This window comes from Sinocyclocheilus grahami, unplaced genomic scaffold, assembly GCF_001515645.1.
Source record: "Sinocyclocheilus grahami isolate Dianchi unplaced genomic scaffold, SAMN03320097.WGS_v1.1 scaffold97.1, whole genome shotgun sequence".
Lineage (NCBI taxonomy): Eukaryota > Metazoa > Chordata > Actinopteri > Cypriniformes > Cyprinidae > Sinocyclocheilus > Sinocyclocheilus grahami.
Window position 1 is genome coordinate 1,813,628 of NW_015505276.1, and position 16,542 is coordinate 1,830,169.

The 16,542-nt window shown below is 37.0% G+C and overlaps 1 protein-coding gene and 1 long non-coding RNA gene across 2 annotated transcripts in view; one reads left to right on the forward strand and one right to left on the reverse strand.

Annotated features, from left to right (window-relative positions):
- The window catches only part of LOC107587958 (brain-specific angiogenesis inhibitor 1-associated protein 2-like), a 53,231-nt gene that overhangs the window by 34,516 nt on the left and 2,173 nt on the right, over positions 1 to 16,542 (reverse strand). The window lies entirely within an intron of this gene.
- Positions 933 to 8,793, forward strand: LOC107587959 (uncharacterized). Its single transcript, XR_001609527.1, has 3 exons — positions 933 to 945; positions 5,388 to 5,393; positions 8,355 to 8,793. It is a non-coding gene; the product is annotated as an uncharacterized lncRNA (long non-coding RNA).

The window sequence follows — 16,542 nt, forward strand, 5'->3', positions numbered from 1 at the left end:
AAACTTGAAATTGCATCATATGACCCCTTTAAAACCCATTACAAACAAGGCATTTGTTGCATCCAGTGGGGACATAATTACGGATTATAATGACTTGTACTGTCTTTTTACGCATTGCATTGCATCGCGCCACGTAAACATAAAACCATGTCTGCATTTGTGATCGGAGAAATGACAAACAAGCGCTACTCTACACTGCTCAAAACTTGCGTTTGAATCGTCAGTGGCAAATTCTTTAAATGAAAACGTACTTACAGACTGTGAGTCAGAACAACCGGCATTGTAGTCTACTCTCCCAGGATCAGGAAACAGTCCTCCATAAAATGTGCTGCACACATCTGAATATTTGGGTTGAACTGTTCTGGAACAGTGTTGTAAATATAACTTAACCACTGATTTCTAGTCGTGTCCTCTTTTGGAAGGCCAAACAAAGTAGTTTCGCTTTCACAACAAAACAGTGTCACACACCATGGCCTTGAGTGAGCGGAGGCTCACTCAAGGAGTCTTTGCAACTTTACAGATCTTCTTTATGCACCAAGAGCTTGTAACACTCCAAAGAGAAAGGAAAAATTTGAATCGCATCATATGACCCCTTTAAGAAAATTTAACAGAAATATTATTAATGTAATGATAGTTCTACTACTTCTACTAATAAAATTATTAAACAAATTTTTTTTTAAAGGAATACTTACCAAAACATTATTTACCAGAATTTATTTAGCAGAAAAATTTAAATACACAACAGTATGTTTGGACAAAAATAAACAAATAAAATAATAATAAATTACTGGTTAATAAAATAAATTAATTAGAGATGATTTTGATTATTAATATTTAATTAAACCATTACAATGAAATCCAGAAAAATGAATGGAAAACAGCATTTGGTAAAAATAAAACTGAATTTGAGAAAACATTTCATAGGGCCTTAAAATTGTCCTTTTTGTTAAACTTTTAATAAATTGCTGTTTAATATTGTATGTTTCATGGTTTAAATTAATGACACATTATTTTTGATTTAATTAATAGAATCCTGAAAAATTAAAATGGAAAACACTGAATTTGGGGAAAAATAAAACGGTTTTATAGGGCCCCAAGTAATCTATTTTTATATATTGTCCAGAAATATATGTCATGTATTTCCCCCCATATTTCCCTATTCAGTTGGACAGGAGCTGCACTTGCATGACTGAAAATACTGTAGCTACCTGAGATTGTTCCCAAGATTTACAGTACTGGCCTTGAAAGGGACTTTGGTGGTGGATGCATTGCCAAGGTGTTCTGAGCTCACAGATGCTAGCCTTACCAACTACTATAAAATGCGTTCTCAATCTTAAAGTAATCGCAGGAAGCGTTCATGGATCTCTGGGGAGCAAAATGTGTCATTGAGTTCTTTCTGCATCAATATCTCTGAACTAATTCACTGGCCACTCGACCTAAACCACTGGGGGAAGTGCTTTAGACCTGACAGGAAATTAAAACGGCATATCATCACATCATTTGCCACTCAGAGGGGCGTAAATGCTGATGAGTCCTAATTATGTAACCGTTTTTGCCCATTATAGGAATGGGCACGGAAACGATCTAAAAAATACATCTCAGCAGCCTCTTTTCACATTTAAATGATCAAAATCCCTCTGAGGCAAGTTCACTCGGCCAGCCATCTTGACACAGCGATTTTCTATCTAGTCTATATCATACTTCAAATCATCGATAAAAATGGTATAATAAATGTAGCTTCTTTAACTGAAATTATGGCTAAAACCTTTGACAGCAATAAAGCAGTGTCTTTATTAAGGCTCTTTTAAATGAAAGGTGGGACTTTCATTCTGTCTCTGGTACTTAACCGTTTTAAATATCTAGTTGCCATAGAAACACTCATATGAGAAACCATTCAAAAGACTAAAAATGAAACTTTCCACAAATGTCAGTCGCTTTACTTAAAAGTTCCATTTTAAAAAGTTTGCACAGCATTGTTAAAGGCTATTCTTCTTTCAGTCATGTCTTCTCTCCTCAGGAAGTTTCTTTATGTCAGACACAAGAGTCAGGTTGAGTTTACAGTAGCTCATGAATATTAATGAAGGCGTCTGACATTCTGATTGGCTTAAAGGTTTGTGACTGTTCAGTCCATTGGTGAATCAACAGAATGGCTTCTGGTTGGTCATTGTTTTATGCATCTACCTACATCTGACTGCTTCAACGCCAGTTTACTAATAGAAGTCGTGTTTGGTTTCTAATTCATTCTAAATGATCAAACACTAAGATTTAGTGTTAAATTATTTCACTACTTTTCAACAGTTCATGCAAATGCACTTTTTTTTTTTTTTACTGAAAATAAGGTAGGATCCAGAGTTTGTCCTCAGGCGTACAGCTGGAAGGTTTATGCAAGTAAATATTAAGAGACGTATAACGGTGGTGCTTTCAGTATGGACGACGTCAAGCTGTTGTGGCATGCTGTGACGTGATGCATCATCAGGCTCTTGTGTAGACACGGTGTTATGCAGAACGTAATACAAATTTGATTAAATCAGTCAGTTATAATTTATCTGGAAACTGAAACTGAATATTTAAAGAATAGACACGAATGATAATTATTTCATTTATCACATCAAACGGAAGCCTAACATCAAAACAACATCTAGATCTGAATAAAAGAGCGAGAGGCAAATTTCAGCACACTTTGTTCTCATGGTAACTGTTTCACTAGCAACTTTACTAAAGCAGATGCTGTTTGATTTGCAGTATTTTATACTTTTTTCCCCTTTGCTGACTTATTGAAGAGGCAACAGTACAGTCCACAGCAAACATCCATAATAAAATCCAATAAGACACATATTAAACTCATTTCTGGGAACATTCTGGGTTCAATAAAAGTGTAGCTCTGTCAACAACATTTGTGCAACAAAATATCAGATCACCACAGAAAATGATTTTAACTCATCCTCAGTTTTTACATGAAGTACACACAGGAAGTACACAGGTCTAGACAGTGCACATTAAAATACACACTGAATGTACACCACTGTACTGTACTTTACTGAATAATTTGAGTAAATGCTGTAACAAAAGTACACAGTTTTCCATGCAAATTCGCCAAATAATTTTCTGTGGCAATCAACACTGTGCCATAAATGCCGTTTTCAATATATAGTTCACCCAAAAATGAAACCTGGTGAAACCTCAGGCCATCCAGGGTGTAGATGAGTTTGTTGGAACAGATTTGGAGGAATTTAGCATTAACATCACTTGCTCACCAATGAATCCTCTGCTGTGCATGGGTGCCGTCAGAATGAGAGTCCAAACAGCTGATAAAAACATCACAGTAATCCACAAGTAATCCACACAAACACAGTCCATCAATTAACACCTTTTTAAGTGAAAAGTTGCATATCCAAACAAATCCATCAAGACGTTTTAACTGTAAACCATAAATTCTGACGAAAATACATAATTCATAATAATATTTCCTCCAGTGAAAAAGTTGTCCTCTCACATCAGAATCCACTGACATATTTGTTTAATTCTATTTTGGACTGCTCTTGCTTGATGGTGATTGATCGGTGCACATTTCTCTCTTGATTCATACAAGACTTTTTTATCACTATATAAAAAAAGCAATATTATTTTCAGATAATAAATTAATGTCATTTGTGGAGTTAACTCAGAAGTACTAGTTGTTCAAACACGATTTTTTTCGATTCCTCCAATTGAGACATTATATTACTAATAACACAACACTTGTTAGAAATTGTGAGGTTATTATTTTTACCATCGGGGAAAAATGTCTTTGGGTAGATTTTATGGTGCTGTGTGTTCAATTTCCTCTGCTGATACACAGGCAATTAAAACTAAATGTAAGGAAGAGTTAGCTACTGATATTGATGAAGAAACATGGGATGACATTTGGTCTTATGCTAAAAGAATATCTGTTCGTGCACGTACAAGAGAAATACGATTTAAAATCATACATAGACTCCATATTTTTCCTAACCGCAGGCATTTTTTTAACCCCTCTCTATCACCTTTGTGTTTAAAATGTAAAACTGAAGTAGGTACTTTAACACATTGTCTGTGGTCATGTAACAGACTGCAAAGGCATTGGTTTTTGGTGCTGGGGGAAATGGAAAAGATCTTTAATATGCAGTTGGATTTTGACCCAGTCTCACTGGTATTGGGTATACCTAATAAATGCATTGTTTCATCTGCTAACAAGAAATTGTTCAATATTCTCTCCTTTGCTGCCAGAAAAAATATTTTACTTAATTGGATTAGTGATAAATCTCCATCACTTAAAGGTTGGCATAAGATAATTTTTGAACTGATTCCCCTGGAGCATCTTACCTATGTATTACATCAAAAAACAGGCCTGTTTTATAAAGTCTGGACTCAATATCTGGACTATATGGAACCTCACCGCCCCATTGTACTACAAGGAATATTGTATTTTTGGTTTGTTTCTTTTGGGCGATGTCTTGTTATTTTTGTATTAAGCCTCGTACACACCGGGACGATTATCGCGAGTGCTTATCGCCAACGTTTTTCGACACGTCTTTTGTGTTCATACCCAACCGATTTTCGCAGGCGATGAGCCGAGTGAACGTGGAAGTTCACTCCCTGACATTAGATGGCGCTTAATGAAAAACAGAAATACCCCGGTACACATCAAATCCTATTTGATCTGCAATTACTCTCCATAACAACTCCCTCTTATCGAGATTTTTGTAGTTGCCGTCGTGTTTGTCATAAAGCCCTTTGTGTTCAGACACCAATGAGACCAGCAGCTCTACATTCATCTTGCCTCGATTCATCTTCTTGGTCTACTTACTTCCCATTTGTCGTTAGGTATCAATGTGTGCTCAGCGAGACCGTTTTGTGCTTGAGCACCACCAAGCCGTATTTTACTTTAAGTTCAGCAGCTCCAGGCACGTGAACAAAAGCACCAATCTCATTGGTCGGCCAGTTTTTAACGCGGCGCGTCAAACCAAAAAAATGAGCCAGAGGCGTTTTTAAAAAAAATTACGCTTTTACGCCTCGCGTTTTGCGTTAAAAGTCTGCGATATTCGTCCTGGTGTGAACAAGCCTTTACAGTGAAAATTAAATAAAAATGATTATAAATATTATAATTAGAGGACTCAATAGAAACAACTGAAGTTAAAAACATCTTACTGATAGATTTGTTTCTTACAAACATGCAGCTTTTCACTTCACAAGATGTTAATTGATGGACTGGAGTTGTGTAGATTACTTGTGGATTATTGTGATGTTTTGATCAGCTGTTTGGACTCTCGTTCAGACGGCACCCATTCACTGCAGAGGATCCATTAGTGATCAAGTGATATAATGATACATTTCTCCAAATCTGTTCATCTACATCTTTCACAGCCTAGGGGTGAGTAAATTTTCATGTTTTTGCAAACCATTCCTTTTTCTCAACACCAGAACATTCCTTTAAACGTGACGAAACACCAAAACAGTGGTGAGAAAATGCAACGTAACCTCGGTAAGCATACGCCGTGTTGTGATGTGTCGTCTACGTGCACTCCAACCACTGTCTGCTTGTGTAAGGGTGAGAGTATGCCACAGTGATGTAATGAAGGCAGTAAAACACAGAGAAAGAGATGTGGTGGTGGGAGGATATGAGTGGGAGGTGGTGACAGGGGCATCATTATCCTAAACAAACCAGTGAGCGTGGGAGTGTATGCGAGAGGGGGAGGAATAGTGTGTGTGTGCGCACTCCCTCATGCCTCACTTTCAGATGAGAATGAGCGCTCTCCACTGCAAGCGCGTTGTGCATCCAAGGACACCATATACGAAGGCACGATATTTGCCCAGACTATGAGTGCGTGACTATATTTATGCAAGTGTGTGTGTGTATGTGAGAGAATGTGTGGCGTTTAATGCGAGAAATATCAGAAAAACAGCAAGGAATGAAGTGAGAGAGAGAAAAGCAGGAGCGCATGTAGGCGGAAACCATTTACAGTCTGTCTCAAAGCAAACCCCCATGGCTCTCTCACCGAGAAATACAGACACACAGGACTGCAAATTGCCCACAAGAATTTAGTGTTCCACCTCACGGTGCAGGACATCTCCTATCCAAAACAGAGATGAAGCCGTTTGTCACTAAATTACACGTCTTGCATTTCAGCTCAGCGTTTGGCAGGGTAAAGGAACCCCGTCATTATCCAGGGGGTCGGCGGTCACAGCGGTGCTGTAGTGCATCTGCACTCCTAATGGCCAGTTTATCATTTCATAAAGTATGACGTGACACTCTGATATAGGTGTTTGAGTTGGGCCTGTTCTCACAAGCAGGTGGAGTCCTGTTGTTGACACGGGAGAGGATATAACCTTGGGCGATTCCTCTGGGAGAGACTCGACGGGAAAACTCAAATGAGGTTTAGGTGTGGGCCATGAGGCAAAAAAAGATTAGTTCCCACTCTTATTTCTGATTGGATGAGCTGCGTTTGAAGCCGCCAGCAATGCTGATAAATGCACACCTGTGACATTTGACCAGCAGAGAAACTAAATGTCACAGATTGACCTCTTGGCTCAACATAAAGAATATAAACATCAATGGTTTGCATTAGGGACGTCAAAAGTAGTAGTGTTTTGTTACTAATTTGATGCTAAATAAAAAAAATAATGAAAAAGTATACAAAAAGGAATGATACCAGTGTTCCTGCAGTTTTGGTAATAAAATGTATCATCTCAATGATGACTTATTGTTTGTGGCTGGATAATTTTAGTTAATATTAACAAACTTGTGCACAAAGTTAGGCTTAAAGGGGGGGGGGGGCTGTACTAAACTGAGCTGTACTAATTTACAGCTCAGTTTAATTAAAGACCTGCTTCTCAGTCAATCTCTGACACCATCAATACCGTATTATTAGTTTTGTATCTAATAACCATGCTGAAGACTAAGCCAATTAATTATTTTTATATTACATGTATTTACTTAAATTTTTTTCTGTTTCTCAGTGGTTTACTTGAATACTTGATACTACCATTTACTGCACTTGAATAATTACTTGATAACTTGAGACTTAAAAGACATATCTGAGGGCTAATTTAAGGCCATTATTTTAATTAAACATGTTCATGTTTAAATTAGTGTTACATTTTTAAATTGAACCTTTTTATCAATTAATTTAAACAATTAAATTCTTTAAAATGTAGCTTTTTTTTTTCAATAGAATATATATAAATATAAATATATATATATATATATATATTCTGTTGAAAAGAAATGCTACATTTTAAAGAATTTAATTGTTTAAATTAATTGATTTTGAATTGATAAATTTTTTTTGCTGTGGTATAATACATTTGGTGTAGATAATTGTGAATTTTGACTAGTACTCAGCCCTATTTTGAACTTTTCGAGCTAGTGTTATTTTAGTATTTATATGCTATTATTAGCATTTTTCCCCAGTTTATTTTACTTTAAGTTTTAGTAATTTTTTTGCGTTTTTTGTATTTTTTAATATAAATAATATTAGTTCTTTAACTTACTTATATTTCAGTTAGTTGCCAAAGCAACATTTCTCATATTTAAATTCTTTAAGTTTTTAATCTTACATTTATATTTTATTTTAATACTGCTTTATTTCAATCAACAAAAACTATTCTTAATTTTAGTTTTGGTTAAAGGGATAGTTCACCCAAAAATAAAAGTTATGATTTACCCCATGATTTACTCGCCCTCAAGGCAGGTGTATATGACTTTCTTCTTTCAGACAAATACAATCAGAGTTATATTTAAAAACGTCCTGGCTCTTCCAAGCTTTATAATGGCAGTGAACGGGTGTTATTTTTCAATAGTCCAAAAGAAGTCCAATAAAGAGCATCCATCCATAATAAAAAGTGCCTCACACGGCTTTGGGGGTTATATAAAGGCCTCCTGTAGCGAATCGATGCATTTTTGTAAGAACAATATCCATATTTAAAGGTTTAGTTCACCCAGAAATGAAACTCCGCGTAATCAGCGTTGTTTACGTTCAGGATAAAGCGTGTACATGCTGAACGTAAACAACGCTGATTACGTTCTGAGGTACTCTCCAAAATGGTGGAAGACGGTAACTCGTGGACAAGAATTACTGAATGAATTATGTTATTATTGTTTTCTTTGTGCACAAAGTATTCTCGTAGCTTCGTAAAATTACGACTGAACCACTGATGTCACATGGACTATTTTACCGATGGCCCTGCTTTGTTTCTGGACCTGGGAACATTGCAGTTGCATTGCTGGAGGGTGAGAGAGCCCTCAGATTTCATCAAAAATATCTTAATTTGTGTTCCGAAGATGAACAAAGGTCTTCCGGGTTTGGAGCGACGTGAGGGTGAGTAATTAATAACAGAATTGTCATTTTTGAAATGGTAATCTCTCGCTTTTGCTAACTGTCCTCAAGTGTTCACAATAGAATGCCGTTCCAGTGGATGACTCTAGAGCATGACATCACATCCTGTTGCCCATATTTGTTGCAGGGTCAGCTGCTACTCTAATCACACACCTGAAACGGCTAATCAAGGTTTTTGGGTTCACTAGAAAATTATAGTCAGGTGTGTTAGCAGACGGAGAGCAGCCAATTCAGATCTTCAGGATTGAGCACTCCTGCTCTAATGCATAATGCATGCGCTTTTGTTCTTGAGTAATGAATGCATGCATGCACACACTCACATCACTTAATCAAAGCAGAATGACTCATTGTGACACTGCTGACGAACAATGGCACAGGTTCTCGCAAAGCACACCTGCCCATTATCTACATGTAACTGCATTTGAAAATGACAGTGCAAAACAGCCATCAGTCAAACCCACATTTTTAGTTTTGTAACACACACACACACACAACATATTAACTTATCTTGCATTTAAACAATGAATGTTTGGATTTAAGTTAAAAGGATAGTTCACCCAAAAATGAAAATTGTGTCATAATTTCCTCGCCCTCAAGTTATTACAAACCTGTATAAATTCCTGTCAGCTGCTGAACACAAAAGATGATATTGTGAAGAATGTTGGTTACCAAACAGTTGACGGTAGCCATTGACTTCCATAGTTTGGAACATACTATGCAAATCAATGGCTACCATTAACTGTTTGGTTACCAGCATTCTTCACAATATCTTCTTTTGGGTTCAGCAGAAGAAAGAAACTCATACAGGCTTGGAACAACATGAGGGTGAGTAAATGATACAGCCTTTTTGAATTTACAATGGCAGCTGCAGTTTCAGCCAAAGCTTCTACAATCAAACTGTGCTAACTTGATTCCATCCGCTGTTGTCAAGTAAAAATAAGTAAATAAATGAAAATCTCAAGTGTCTACTGTCCCATATTAATTGATTATTATTTTACAGGAACAGTAGTAATTATTTGTGGTATCTTGGCAGTAACTATGGTTACCATGGAAACTTTTTTTTAGCAAGGGTTGGTATTAATCACCACCAGTGTCATCAAATATGAAATTTAAACTAAAAGATAGAAGGGATAAATTTAATATTGTGGGAAAAATACTATTCTTTTTACACAAATCTTGTATATAATATGTGGTTTGGTTACCAGCATTCTTCACAATATCTTCTTTTGGGTTCAGCAGAAGAAAGAAACTCATACAGGCTTGGAACAACATGAGGGTGAGTAAATGATACAGCCTTTTTGAATTTACAATGGCAGCTGCAGTTTCAGCCAAAGCTTCTACAATCAAACTGTGCTAACTTGATTCCAAGTAAAAATAAGTAAATAAATGAAAATCTCAAGTGTCTACTGTCCCATATTAATTGATTATTATTTTACAGGAACAGTAGTAATTATTTGTGGTATCTTGGCAGTAACTATGGTTACCATGGAAACTTTTTTTAGCAAGGGTTGGTATTAATCACCACCAGTGTCATCAAATATGAAATTTAAACTAAAAGATAGAAGGGATAAATTTAATATTGTGGGAAAAATACTATTCTTTTTACACAAATCTTGTATATAATATGTTATTTTGCTGAAAATCTATGGTTACCATAGCGCATTTTTGTATGGGAGTGTCTTTCACACATCACAGATGATTTGTTGTGTGTATATGAAGTGTAACTCGAGAGGGCCGCATTGTGTTGTATGTCCAGGGGGTCTGTAACTGAGGCTGAGACTCTCTCTGTGATTCACTCTCAGTCTGAGTGAGAGAGTGGGATTCAAGTGCTAATACCTTTTGCAAGTTCAAATGAGAGGTGAACCGCACTGTTGATTGCGTTATACATGAGGGGGAGTTTACTCCGCCTCGGTCCAGGAAACTCCCCGTGGAAATGAAATAACGAAGATGTGCCTTTCATGTCCTGAGCAACAGCTCTAGCGTATGTGACACTCCTGACCCAGTGCGATTGATATGAGCCAATTAAATTCACCGCATACTGCATTCCCATTTCAAACAGAATTTATACCACAAAAAGGACAGCTTATGCAGACATTTTGTAAAGTGGCATAATTAAAGGCATAGTTCACCCAAACATGAAAATTCGGTTTCATTTAATCACCCTGATTTGGTTTCAAACAAGACTTTTGATCATCTTCTAAACACAAATGAAAATATTTTTTAATGAAACGAGAGATTTCTATCCTTTCAAACAGCGTGATTCATATGGATTTCTTTTTACAATTTTTATGAAGTTTTTGAAGTTTTGGTGTAATGGGATTTCAACTGAGGGACAGAAGTCTCAGTTTTCATTAAAAATGTCTTAATTTGTGTTTCAAAGATGAATGAAAGTCTTATAGGTTTAGAATGACATGATGAAATCATGACAGACGTTATAACGGAGTAAGTTAAATTTCAGATGCAATACTGTGTTTGTTTTTGCACAGCCAATGAAAACTGTTCTAAACAAAGTCAAAGTGTAATCATATACAGCTTCTTTGTTTAACACGGTAGTGGTGTTTTGTTCCTGAATGACTCAGTGTGTTTAAACAAATCAACTGACTGTATAATTCAATGACTCACTCATAAATAGTCACCTGTTTAGATTCTGAATGAATCAGTATGTTTGAATGAATTGGTTGAGCGAATGATTCAATGTCTCATTCATAGAAACTGTGGTTGCATAATATGATGTAAATCAGTGTGAAAAGAGTATGTATTTGGCAGTATTCCGAAAATAGTAGGCAAAAAGTACCCGGATAACATTCTAGATTTGACGATATTCTGATGTGTACTTCCGATGAACACTTTACTAGCCCAATTGGTTGAGTGAATAATACAATGACTCATTCATGAAGACACTCGCTGCATCTAAACAGGTCTACTTCCCTAATATATAGCATGCAACAGTATTACAAATGAGTAGTATGTCCGAATACATTAGAAAAACAGGAGTATCCAGAAAAGTAGGCAGAGGACCAAATACTTCTGTTGAGATCTTGAGGTGTGCATTCAATGGACACTTTACCATCCCATGAGGCCATGTCAGGTAATAAATGCAAATGATACATGCATGCTAACATGGTGGATGTAATACGTCTGGACATCCTTCATACTACAAACATTCATACTATATAGAACATTCTTACAATGGTCACCAAGTTTGTTCCTTATGAAATATAGTACCTAATGAAATATAATGACTCCTATATCAATACTCAATGACTACTAATATACCGTCTGTATTAGTAGACTGACAGTCTGCCTGAAAATCCTCAAATATCTCAAACAAAAGTCAACTAGAGTCTAAATTCACTTGGGGAGTCTAAATTCACTCCTGATAGTGAGGTAGAAGATGATTCAGGCCATACCCAAAATGACTTGAAAATTCAATAAACGATGGATATCGTATCATGAATATAAAGTAGATTTTTCTGCCGTATCTTTAGCCAATCCCCATAAGCAACAAGCATCATGAGGGTCACGCATACACCCACTCTCACATCCTTGGCAGAACAAAGAACCGACCAACAATTCTGACAGCCTCCCGTAGCAGAAAGTAAAATGCTATTTCAAGATGTTATAGCCCTCGAACTAGATCTGCTTTTTAAACGGATCATAAATGATGCATCTGTGAGTTTCCCTGCAGCACGGCAGATGAATTCCCATCCACTGCTGTCAGCCCTTTGACTTCATTTTCCACGCAAACTGGAGAAACTGAGCAAGTAAAACAAGGAATAATTCAAGCCAGTACATAAACTACGTCTGAAATGCTTACGATTTAAAAAGGTTCAATATAAAAAACTTTTCAGCTACAAATTCTGACAGTCGGGCCTAATGAAAGCAACATCGGCACTTTGCGGAGCATGTGGTTACATTAGTACGTGTTTTGTGGTGTCATGTCGGATCAAGCCACACAGTTTGCCTGCTCCCTTGAAGCTAAAACAGCACGGCGAGACTCACCCAAGTCTCTGGATCCTTGGCTTTCACTGGCCAGCTCTCCCATTCTCACCAGAGCATCAAAATAGCCTTTCGCTGCAAATGTCACACCTGCAAAAAGATAGAGGCAAGTGGAAAAATATGTCACAAACATTCTCATCTCTCATTACAGCAGTATATTCGATGATCAAAGGGCCCATGACGAGGATGGGACGGCTCTCAGCTGCGCAAGTTGGTGTCAGTCCAGCTGGGTAATGAGTGGCAAAAAAAGCTATAGGAGTGGATGTGTCGGTCGCACAACAGGAAACACAATCAGTTGTACAGGAAACACATTTAGAATGAGTAAAGATAGCCCTCCTGTGACTATGGAAATTTGGCCCTTTTTTCTTTACCGGACCAGCCCTGCAGTCTCTCTCACACACACACCGTTTCCCAATCCCATGCCTCATTATGGTTTTAAAATGTCAACTTCGGAGAAAAAGAATAAACAGAATATCATTATCTCATCACAGAAGTGATCTAGCCTTCTCCCATTCTCACCAGAGCATCAAAATAGCCTTTCGCTGCAAATGTCACACCTGCAAAAAGATAGAGGCAAGTGGAAAAATATGTCACAAACATTCTCATCTCTCATTACAGCAGTATATTCGATGATCAAAGGGCCCATGACGAGGATGGGACGGCTCTCAGCTGCGCAAGTTGGTGTCAGTCCAGCTGGGTAATGAGTGGCAAAAAAAGCTATAGGAGTGGATGTGTCGGTCGCACAACAGGAAACACAATCAGTTGTACAGGAAACACGTTTAGAATGAGTAAAGATAGTCCTGTGACTATGGAAATTTGGCCCTTTTTTCTTTACCGGACCAGCCCTGCAGTCTCTCTCACACACACACCGTTTCCCAATCCCATGCCTCATTATGGTTTTAAAATGTCAACTTCGGAGAAAAAGAATAAACAGAATATCATTATCTCATCACAGAAGTGATCTAGCCTTGGCTGTTTTGGTGTTGGTCTAACTGGTGGGATAGTAATGCTAGGCTATTCACTAGTAAAGCCCGACTGTTACAATGACCTTTTCTGAGACTTCATGAACTACAGTTGTGCTTCTTGTGGCTCAAGCAGGTATCAAGCAGTCTCATTAAGACACCAGAGACATTACACTCAGGCTGATGTAACAGACAAAAGATATTTACTGTATATGCGGTGCTCTGCAAATGTTTGGAAACGCTCTAGGCCAGGGTTCCTCAAATCTTACCCTGGAGGTCCAATGCGCTGCAGAGTTTAGCTCCAACCCTGATCAAACTCAGCTACCTGTGATTTTCTAATGATCCTGAAGACATTGATTAGCATGCTCAGGTGTGTTTGATTAGGGTTAGAGCTAAACTCTGCAGGAAAGTGGATCTCGTGGGCCAGATTTGAGGATTCTTGCTCTAGGCAATGTGGGGTTTTGGACAATATGAACATAAATCCTTATTTTGTGATGAATCTGCATTTATAAGGGACAACACAAAATATGAAAATGTCTGAAGTAATAAACATAGAAAATCATAGACAAAATATCTCTAAACGGTGTTCTGATTGCTCTGTTGCCGTCAAACAATTCATAAAGCTATAAAGCAATAATCTTCAAACCTGAGACAAGTTTAATCTAGCAACCAATCAACCAACCAACCTACCTACCTACATATCTATCTCTGCTTTTTTTGAAGAACATAGTTTGAAGAACAGCATTTATTTGAAATTAAAATTTTCGAACACTATAAATGCCCTTTTTAATCAATTTGCTTCTATGCTCAAAGGTTTTCATTTTTTAAAAAGAAAAATAACATTAATGCATTCTATATGTTTGACATAAAAATAAAATGGAATAGCTGTACAGCACACCAAAAATAGAAATAGGGCATCTGTTTACTGAAGTAAGTAAATGAAACAGGTGCTTGCAAAGTAGACCGCTAAGTTAATCATAATGAAGCAATTCAGTTGTAGCCATGTGTCCGGTTTAGAAAGTGTATCAACATTGCTCCCTATTCTGTATATAGTGCATCCAAGGGAATCGGATTAGCAACTCAGTGAAAGTGTGAGAGATCTGGAACAGCCAAACAGCATATGTTGGTGATTTCCATAGGACTGGCAGCACTCATTGTTAACTAGAGCAGTAAAGAGGGAAAGGTGGCCCACTCATACAGGGCTCACCTGTATCTCCTGCCTCACAGTTGTTTACTGCAATCAGCTGCTCAGACTCACTTTATGACGGTCACTCTTGACCTGTGAATACAGTACTAAGGAGTTACAAAGCCAATGCCAGAAACTATAACTGCAAATTAAGATCTAGCAGCCAAGACACTGGTCTTCCCCAAAAACCTCCAAGAGCAGCTCAGGTACTGTTATGCAACAATGCTTCCTCTAAGCGTGTCCCACACTACACCACAGTTGAAACAATTCCTCTTTCACCTCCCTCAGAATGAGAACGTAGAAAACAGGCATGGAGAAAACGGATTATCAGTCAGCTATTCTTTATGGAACTCATTCAGAAATCAATTGGGCCCTTCATCTGAATCTACTGAGAGCCTGTGGAAAACCACCCTGCGCTTCTGGCATGGGCAGAAAGGCCACAAAAAATTGGTTGAGCAAACAATTCATCAAGCTGACCAGCTGTGGCTCGGATTAAGTAAGCCAAAGCAGTACTGTTGCACTAGGTGAGCCACTATGTGGATAGTGTTCAGGGCTTATTTACAATGAAATTATGCAAAAATGTGCCTGACAGATGGGACCATCAACTCTGGGAACTCACACAGAGACCGAGAAAGAGAAGGCCCACTGTATATATATTTTTTTCACAGTTTATTTTCTTTGCTTCTTTCTTCCTATATTATTCTAGGTTGGATAGGCCAGTACAGGAACTCATATGTTGGCTGATATACTGATTTGACAGGAATCAAGAAGAGGCCAACACTGTAAAAAAAAATAAATAAAAAAAATCCAACTTTTATTTTGTCAGACAAATTCTATTTTAAAGGTTGATGGAACTATAAAATGTAGCAAAGGTTAACGTGACAAAAGTTGACTATGCAATTTAGTATTTAAATTAAAATATTAAAATTGAAATAAAAATAAAATAAAGAACTTACAACTAACAAATTAATTGTTACTGAGAAGTAATATATGTTTTAGCTATATTCAGTGTTTTTGATTATATTCTGTTGTAAAAGTTGTTTCAAGTCACCACTACAATGATTAGTGTTATCTTCAGTTTTAAAAGTTTATAAAACTTGTTTATGTGTTTATAACACTTTCGGTTTACTCAACAAACTGATACACAAGTTAGACTAAGGAAGTTCTACATTAATTGTTAATGCTCAGCTTCACTTAAAATGCAAGCTTAATTAAGTTGAATAAACAAATAAAAAACACTGTTAATTTGAGTTTGTAGAACTTATGTTTAATAAAATCCAGACCAACTGAATTTGATTCAACACTTTATTCCATAGCTCCATAATTGTAATAATTCCTGAAGATACATTATTAAAATTAATAATAATAAATAAATACCATGACTGTATGATTTATAAATTCAGTTCGGGTAACGGTTCTTGAACATGTACATTCATCTGTCAATGTGGAACAGCGTTTACCAAAATACTGAATCAACAGAGCCACAGCAAATTGTTGCAAACCAAACTGAATGTGATGAGAGAAAAATACTGAAAGTCACAAAATAACACAAAGACAACAAATAGACAACTTGAACAATCCAATTAGTTCATTGTCCTCAGTAGTTAGTACAACAAACAAAGCATGACCAGTGTAATTCTAATTCTCAAACGATTAATTTCTGAATGAATTCCATTAAGCTGACAGAAAATAGCTCATGGTTATCCAATTTCTCTGTCTACTCTCAATACTTTCTCTCACATGTGGTTCTTAAAATTGCTTTTTTCTTTTGCACTTGTTGGTGAACCAGTGGCTTAGTGGGGAGCACTTTGTTTCCTGAGACCCAAGGTAGGCTCCAGTATCCTTCTGACCCTACGAGAGCGGTTTGGAGCAGAATGAATGTATAGATAGTTTGGAAATGTTTCCTCAAAACTGGTGAATGGATTGTTAAGTGGAACTGGAATCTCCACAATTCTCATCCATATATTTAGGTCTCCCGCTTTGAAATTCTCTCTTTTACTGAGAAAGACCATGTCATAACACACTCCTCCTACTGCACTCA